This window comes from Choristoneura fumiferana, chromosome 14 (genome assembly GCF_025370935.1).
Source record: "Choristoneura fumiferana chromosome 14, NRCan_CFum_1, whole genome shotgun sequence".
Classification (NCBI taxonomy): domain Eukaryota; kingdom Metazoa; phylum Arthropoda; class Insecta; order Lepidoptera; family Tortricidae; genus Choristoneura; species Choristoneura fumiferana.
This window is the reverse complement of record NC_133485.1, coordinates 19,422,275-19,431,189: the sequence shown is the minus strand read 5'-3', so window position 1 is coordinate 19,431,189 and position 8,915 is coordinate 19,422,275. Positions and strand designations below refer to the sequence as shown.

The 8,915-nt window shown below is 39.9% G+C and overlaps 1 protein-coding gene across 3 annotated transcripts in view; it reads left to right on the top strand.

The window, feature by feature from the left end:
• Positions 1 to 1,718: 1,718 nt before the first annotated feature.
• The window catches only part of LOC141435369 (uncharacterized), a 758,872-nt gene continuing 751,675 nt past the window's right edge, over positions 1,719 to 8,915 (top strand). For 2 of the 3 annotated variants that reach the window (XM_074098079.1, XM_074098081.1), the window contains exon 1: positions 1,719 to 1,888. The gene's annotated coding sequence lies outside the window, so the exon portion shown is untranslated. The remainder of the gene's footprint in view (positions 1,889 to 8,915) is intronic. The other variant, XM_074098083.1, reaches the window with a different exon arrangement.

Sequence of the window (8,915 nt, the reverse complement as noted above, 5' to 3'; positions counted from 1 at the left end):
ACTAACATTTGCACATTGAAGGTCATATGCGGCACTACATAGGCAACATTTCAGACACAGCTGAATGTCGGTAACGCTTGGGCACCCGGCACACCTGATAGTTTTGGACTCCATCTAGCGGTAATAATAGATACTATTAACTAAAATCCTTCTTTGGTTTAGTATCACTTTTTTGCGCCGCTGCGTCACTGCCTCGTTGGACCAGTGGTACACAGGGTAGCCTCGCACGCAGTAGGTCACTGGTTCAAATCCGTACTCACTTGTTACTTTTTCTATTTTCTGTAACTCCAGGAATTCGCCTTGATGTTTTCGCCCCAAAAACTATGTGCGTCCTGCTTGCGCCGCCCACTGGGAGGAGTCTTCCGTAAGGATGTCACAAGAAGAAACGAGAATTGACAAAGAAGCTTTCGGCCAATAGCGAATTTAATAAACGAATTTAAAATTTCAACTTAGACAGAATTTGTACACACGTCCACTCGTATCCCATCGTCTTGAAGATATTTCTCGCTTTTTCGAAGTGTGTCTTCAATAACTCTGAAGAAAGAAAAATGAAAAAAAAATATCATTTATTTAACGCTATAAAAACAAACAGAACAAATACAAGACATACATGACGCTAAACAGGTCCCCACTCAGCATAATGCCACGGCAAGCCGCGGCGCTGATTTTCAGTGAGGACCTTAAAGGATGGAAGGGATTTTGTATATCATCATCATCATGTCAGCCGAAAGACGTCACTGCTGGACATAGACCTCCCCCAAGGCTCTCCACTCAGACCGGTCTTGTGCTTTCCGCATCCACCGCGATCCCGCGACCTTAACCACCTGGATTAATGAAGGTCTACCGACAGCTCGTTTCCCGGTCCGCGGACGCCATTCGAGAACCTTCTGACCTCATCGGCCATCAGTCCTGCGAGCAATGTGCCCCGCCCACCTGCCACTGCTGTTTTCTATCTATTAGCTGTATATCTAGAATAAAACGTGACTACTTTTAGAGTTTTACACCTCAAAAAAAAAACGGAACTTTTGTTGGAGGATTCACTTTGTTGTCCGTCTGTTCAGACTTTTCTCACGAACGCGAAGAGATAACAACCTGAAAATAATGTCTAATACTCAAAACTGTTAGATACTTTTTAAAGTTGTGAAAAAAAATCTAACTTGTCAACGCAATCCAAAAACACAGTCATTAAAATGTGTTTCCATACAAAATTTTCGTAGCTGAAAAAACCTATAGGGTAGGTACCTACTTCCAGTTGTTCTAGAAAATGAAAGGTAGCTCTTATATAGCGCAACAAATAAGAAAAAAATGCAAAAAATATTTTTTTATCGGTTGTCTGTTTGTCTATGTCCATAACCCCACATTGCGTCATAGTGCTTAGCAGAGGGGCTCTGCTACAAGTCATCATAGATAGATTATAAATTTATACGGAACCCTCGGTGTGCGAGTCCTACCGACACACATGTACACACCAAACAGTTGTAATTTATAAGACCCAGGCACAAGATAAAAGATAATGACAATAGATAATCCTGCAAACGAGAACTAACATTTTTGTTCTTCGCGATCAAGTATGAGATGTTTAATTAAACAGCGATTAAGTGCAGACTGCAGGCATAAAAGCCTCGCAATCAGCGAACGGAATACAGCCACAAGCTTTTTGCCGTAAAAAAGCTCGGAGCAGGTTGCCGGGAGCTTTGGAGGGGGCAGTGCGCGCGCGCCGCTCGTCGCCGCCCGACGTCCGCGTGTGTTCTAGTTACCCAGTGCTGTGCAGTGCTTGAGATAAATCTTGGATCGTTGGAGGTCGACGCCCTTCGCAAAGTGACTTGCCTCTAAGGAGTTGGATCCCAGGTGGACGCAGGTGCTGCTAACTCCGAGCTCCACTTAATAGGTACCTTTTGAACCATCTTCTTGGAACTGTCTTACAGAGAACATATTGTTTTAAACCACATTATCATCGTTTTAGACAGTCCCAAGAAGTAAGAAGTAAGAAGTTTTGTAATGAGATAATTTACAGACTGTTAAACTGTTGCAAAATATTTGCGCTAGACTTGGCGCGAGCACGACCGTGCCCCCTGACTAAGATTTTAGTATGAATGTGTGTGAGGCATTTGTTGGGATGAAGACCAAACTTTTCTCATCATCTAATCCGTGTAAAAAAAATACAAAATGCCGGACATTAATTAAAAGCTATGAATTGAACATTAACATTAGTTAAAAAGTAATGAATTGAAAAACAAAATTGATCATAAACTGAATTGTACATCAATTTTTAATTGTAACAAAGCTTCCGCGAACGTTGGTTCGAATGTAGCGAAAACTTTATAATAGCCCTGCAGGTGTACATTTGAATTAATACATTATCAACCTTCATTCCCTGAGTTAGGATTGCTTTCTTTTTATCACGCAATACAGAGTCTTTAGCAGATAACGCTGCTGATACAGCGAAGCCAGGAAAGTTTTCTTCGATTGTTTTAGCTACTTTATAAAACAGGAATTCGTTTAGAAAATATATGTGGTTCACGTTTATACCGCATAATTTTTCATCTGCAAAAAACTGTGTGTTATTTTTGGTGTCCTACTATTTGTATAGCAAATTTCATCAAATTCCATTCGGTAGATTTTGCGTGAAGGAGTAACGAACATCTACTCATCCATATTATATCCATCCATCCTCACCAGCCTTACCATTGATAATATTAGTAGGATGTTGCCCGTAACTTAGTTAATTCCCATGAGGACTTTGCAATTTTGCGGGTTAAAAGAAGCCTGTGTCAGTAAGGAACAGTGTATTTTTTTAATGTATGATGACCAGATGGTCCCAAAGGAAGACCAGCGCCGTTCGCAAGACCGGCAGATTGCTGATTTGGGACCATTTTGTGACATACATAAAACTATATATTTTTTTTATCCATTGTTCTTATGTTCGTCACGAATAAATGTTTTTCTTTCTTTCTTTCTTTTGTAGTGTTTTAATAATGAAAGATTTTTTATAGTTGGTTCAGTGGTTTCAGATATTACCTTGTTATACATAAAAGCTAGACCAATAGTGGTGGTTCTTAGCCAATTGACATTAAAATCGGTTCAAACCGTTTTGAAATATTAATTATACTTTGAAAGAACAAAGTCGAGAATTTTTCAGAGTTTTAATTTAGTCAGGTTATGATTTAAAACTAGCTTTCCGATAAGGTTTGAAAATATGCTCTCTATGGCTAAGTGAATATGGGTATCTTAGGTGTGTGAAAAACACTGCAATGTAAAGAGGGCTATTAAACTATCAAGCTGTAAAGAGATGTCCGGCGCCAATTTTGGCCTTTAAACCATTTCATCTGCATGCTCAACTTCATATCTACCAGAAAGTGCAATTAAATTATCACCACTTGGTGTTTTGGCATAAGGTTGTTTCTGATACTGCATAAGTCGGTGAGATACGTTCAGAGAGAGATTAATTTCTCTACGCATGCCTTGTATGTTATTAAGTTGTTTTGGAATATTGCAGCCTTTACTGTTTCTGCAGATATCACGATTTCGTTGGTAAAAGATGTTCTTGTAAAGTCATTATGAGTCATTTTGTTATTCGCAGAATTGGCTTATTTAAAAGGATATGAAAGACGGCGTTTGTTAATTCAGTATATACATGTATAAAATGATTGTCTACTTTCCTTAGTGACGCCATAACTTGAAAACGATTTTACCGATTTAATCCGTTTTTTTTAAAAGTTTTCTGATACTCTGTGTGGTGTTCCCACAGGAAATAAATTTTGGTAAAATTTTTGCTGACTGTACTTGTATCGTCACCCAAACTACATTTGCATGCCAAATAAGTCAATCCAACTACTGGAAGTTGGTCGAATTTAACTTGCAAGATTTGATACAGAACAGACAGACTGACAGACAACGGGACAGGTGAAGCTAAAAAAAAGCTTGTTAGTAAAAAGAAAACTTAACGAGTATGTACGAGTAAAGTATCCCTAGAGCGTTGAATTAAATTACAACCGCTAGGATTAGGAAAAGGATATTTGACGCGGGTTTCCTGCAACTTTAATGAAATTTCACTTTGTAAGTTTTGGGAATTCCCACGAGAATTTATGCGAAACTTTAGAATTACAAATAAATGATTGGTGAAAGCCGTTTAGGCTATAGAGAGGACCAAAGAAATAAACGCACAAACGCACGCTCAAAAAGTCGAGTAAAAATAGTGGAAAGTTGATACCACGTAATAAATTATGAACGGCGTATAATTATTTATTCCAACAATGATTATACATGATGATTATGATGATTTACAGGCTGGTGAATCGGCCTGCCACAGAAACACTCACGGCGGTTATCATCATTGTAAATTCAAAATACTTGTTTCAAGTATAAAGGAGCGGACACGCCGCTGCTTATAAAACGGTGACGGTACGGAATCGCAGTGACGCATCGTATGCGCACCGTTTTCATCGCATGCCCTGCACACCGCTGTTCAAAATACGCATACGGTGCGGACTTTTGGGGGAGAGCATGCGGTAAAGTCCTGACTTTTGCGGCACGTCACTGCGATTCCGCGCAGTTTTCGTATTTTAAGCAGCGCTGTAAAGAGCATGCAATAAAAAACGGTGCGCATACGATGCGTCACTGCGGTTCCAGCAGCGGGATCATATCGGAAATTCCATAGTGTCCAAGCATAATTTATCAAAAGTTATTTATTTATTACCTAATTGTAAAGTCTTGTCGGTAGACAGACACAGAAATGCATTTATTAGATCTAATACAAAAGTAACTGATGTTCTCTATATAATAGATCAATTGAAGTGGAGGTGGACTGGGCATATGTTGCGTGGCATGCAGGAAAAATGGAGCAAAGAAGTCACACACCGGTATCATACAGATAGCAAGAGGAGCAGAGGAAGACAACATATAAGATGGGAGGATGAGTTAAAGTTAACGGCAGGCCCGAACTGGAGGAGGGTAGCCAGGGATGGAAAACAGTGGAAAATGTTAGAGGAGGCCTTTGACAAGCGACGCACTGAGCTTAGAGATATTCTATACTATAACAGTACATCGGAGGAGAATGAGCTCAGGATAAAAATGCTAAATAGATAGATAGATAGATAGAACGTCATATCGGTAGATTTAAGTCAGTCCATGACGCCCTTGCAAAGGCACTACAACTAGTTCCCCAGCTGACTTTACCACACATATACGCGTGAAAGATATTGTTTCAATGTTGTTTCAATTACTGGTAACACATTTGCTGAAATATCATAGCGTATTGACGTGACTAGCAGAGGAAATTCTGTTAATGCCCGCCAAAGTTCCGTTGTCGGCCAAAACATGATGTAATTTTCAACGTGTTGCTAATAATAATTGAAACAGCATACCTGTAATGGCAGGTGTATCCGCGCTGGCGGAATTCGGCCACGCAATTTCGGGAAAACCTGTAGATCCTTATATTTTATGTAGTTTCTCAATAATTGCTCAAGCCGAGCTCTCAAACTAAGTAAATTAATTTCTCTTGTTCTCGGTTCAAATATCAGCAGCAACGGTTATTACAATGCCTTACGTGCGCCTGACCCGCGCCGCAATTTGAGAACGTTACCATTCGTCACACGCTCTGCATGCCATAGGTACTACCAAACGGGTGATTCTATCAACTGAGTCTAATTCTGTCTCTCTCAACGCGGAATCTTTAGAACTTCAACTTAAATTTACATCCAAGGCTAAACTAACGCTTATATTCGCTTCGCTAGTACAGAAGGTCGCGTGAGGCTACCTGGAAATTTAATTGGAATTCCGGAATTATTTAGTAAAATCATAAGAATTTCCAAAAAATACCTTGTGATCTTAATTTATATTGGATAAAAAAGGTATCTATTTGTTATCACGTAAAACACATGTCACCCGCATTTCTGACTTACCGCATACTGTAGCTCGATCGAAGTCAATCATTCTACCATCGATCGCCCATCGATTGGTGCAGTAGAACTTGTTGATCGACGTCGACCACTCCATTCTACCATCGCTCAGTGTCATCGATCGACGATCGGTCAATTGGTGGAGTAACACCTATAGTAGGATATTATGAAGTGACATTAACATCTCTTCTCCTATTATGTTTATGTGGATGACATGGTTATTTTATTTGGTAGATTCTCTCATTTGGAAGGCAATCATCACCCGTTCATATTAGAAGTGAATCGGTAAATGCTTAGTTGTGAAGTTTTAATACCCCGCCCGTGGGAGCGCGAGCAGTTCGGAATTGCCTTGATTAGAAACGCTTGAAGAAAGATTTGATCGACTTCATCTAAGAAATACCTGACGTAATTGTATTACAATTTTATTAAGTGTTAAATCGAGGTTATTTTAATAGAATTGTAGGGAAACAGATAGTGTTAGTCCAACAGAAGTTGACGGAGAGATATTAAAACGAAACAGTAATGAAGTCTAACTATAATTATCTCGATGGAATAAATTTACAGTTAGCGGAACAATAATCGATTCGGCCTGTGAAATTAATTTGCAGTAACCGCATCTGTGGAGATGAGGGGTTTGTGTTCAATTGAGACTGTGGTATTAGAATAAAATGGTATAATATAAGATGGTAGTGAATCCATACAAAATCCTAGTTCAATTACACATTCCGATGTTACTACATGTTCGGAAGTTTTCACAATTACACTTATACATTGGGATTTAATTCGTTTTTCACAGTGGATAGCTGTATTTAACAGAACTACACATTTGCTAAAGGTTCTCGAGTGGAGACCGCGGATCACCAACGAGATGGACGGATGACTTGGTTAAAGTCGTTCACGGTGGATGCAAGCCGCTGCCAACCGAGGCAACTGGAGGTCTATGGGGGAGGCCTATGTCCAACAGTGGACGTCCTATGGCTGATATGATGATGATGACACATTTGCTCCTCGCTGCTCGCCAACTCGTATCTTAGTTTGCAGCTATAAGCACGGAAGTTTTCTCATCATAATGCCTCCATTGACATTAACTGTAGTGAGAATTCTTCAACATCCCATAATTTTTGAAAGAGCCACGCCGTTCAATACCGAAGCTTTCAACGGCGTTAATGCCATTACGGACCATTGATCATAACCTCTTTAATCCATAACGAGGCCTTTAAGCTTGCGCTATCGCAATCTCTCACCATTAAGCCTTCCTGCGCCGGCGCAGACGCGAGATTACAGAGGTGTTAACCAGAGGTGTACGAGTGAGTTCTCGTGCCTGTGGCTCGGCGAACTTATGACATAACATTGAAGTGACTTACTCGTACGTCTGTGACATAATCCTATCGTAAATAATTTCATTGAAACTTCTGGACCATATGGTAAGAAATTGAGTTTAAGTATATTTACTTTTATCTATCTATCTTCTATATAATACACTTAAACGAGCAATTCTTGTATATAAATATATATATTTCAGGGATCTCAGAAACGGCTCCAACGATTTCGATGAAATTTGGTATAGGGGTTTTCGGGGATGGAAAATCGATCTAGCTTGGCCTTGTTATCGAGTTTTAGCCCGAGCGAAGGTCGGTCGCCCAGGTATATTAACTTTTAATACGAACTCATTGTTAACGTAAATGGTTTTATCTATGAGCTTTCTTCTTCTAAGTCAACACACTCTTATCTTAACAGACGTCGCGGTTGTCGGCAAAGAATCAGTAGTGGTTGCTATACGAGTAAACAATAGGACTTGGCCAATTCATTGATTTCAAAATTGGTATATGGATATGTTTGAGGTCGTGAGGGCCACAATGTAATGTTAGCTGCACGAATTACTTGCTGGTCTAAACAGAGGGGCTGCCGTCCCTCTCACTCTCGTATAAAATAATATAAGCGTCAGAGGGATGGCAACATACGAAGTTCGAGTGCACTTCGTGGTATAGGGCCAGGAATGTAGTGCGCTATGGTGCGCACGGGCATATAATTTGCGCCCGCGCCGACTGTCATTCTGCTTTTGGTCAGATTGAGTGTAAGTATAGTGGAGTGTGAATGCGTTTCACTTAGCTGTGATGAAGGGGAGGAGTGCTCTTGTCGTTTTGTTCTAACAAATCTGCTTTTATAAACGTGAAAGTTATGTGTGTTTCAGTGTTGAGGTACAGTCAGCATCAAAAGTAGCGGATCACTTTTTTACTCTGTCGCATTGACACATTGAATTTTTTGATTTTAATTTATTCCTTACTTCTCCATCCGTTCCATTGCCTAGGAGAGATAGCTGTGAAGCGATAAGACCGCCTATTGCTTACCTCAGAAAGTCTCATGTGTATATATGTACCTACCTGCGTTTTCTGTACTGCTTGCTGTGTTGGTGCGCAATAAAGAGTTATTGTATTGTATTGTATTGTATAACATTGGGAGCACATCAAAGGAGATCACGGTCTACGTTCCATGACAAATATTACATGTAACGCATTTCAACGTGATTAATTAAAACAGAATCACAAAACCAGTAATCATTGTGGACATTCAAAAGCCGTACGCATTTGGATGATTGCAGAGTTGAGGTGTGGATCCGGTTCCGTCAGTGTGTGAACAGTGACGTCACAAGACGAGAGCATTTAGCGCGTGCTTTGGGCACAGAATAACTAATAGTAATACCGTACTTTGGCCACCGATTATTCGTGAGGCTTTATTTCTAATGCATTTGAAATCGCAATTTCTTTCTCCACTTCTTTCTGTCACGGGGTTTAAAAGGGTAGAAGAGACGATGTATGCGATCGCGAACTTAAAGCCGAGTTTAGATTTGAAAGAAATAACCTAACCATAAAAAATTAATTTTAATACAAGCTTTTTTTGCTGACTGTACTTTTTGTTGATTGTACTTGCATTGTCGCCCAAACTACATGTTTGCGGATAACCAAAAGGTCAACTGTCAGAACCGGTGAATATCAACCATTGAAGAGTTCCGTCCTGCGA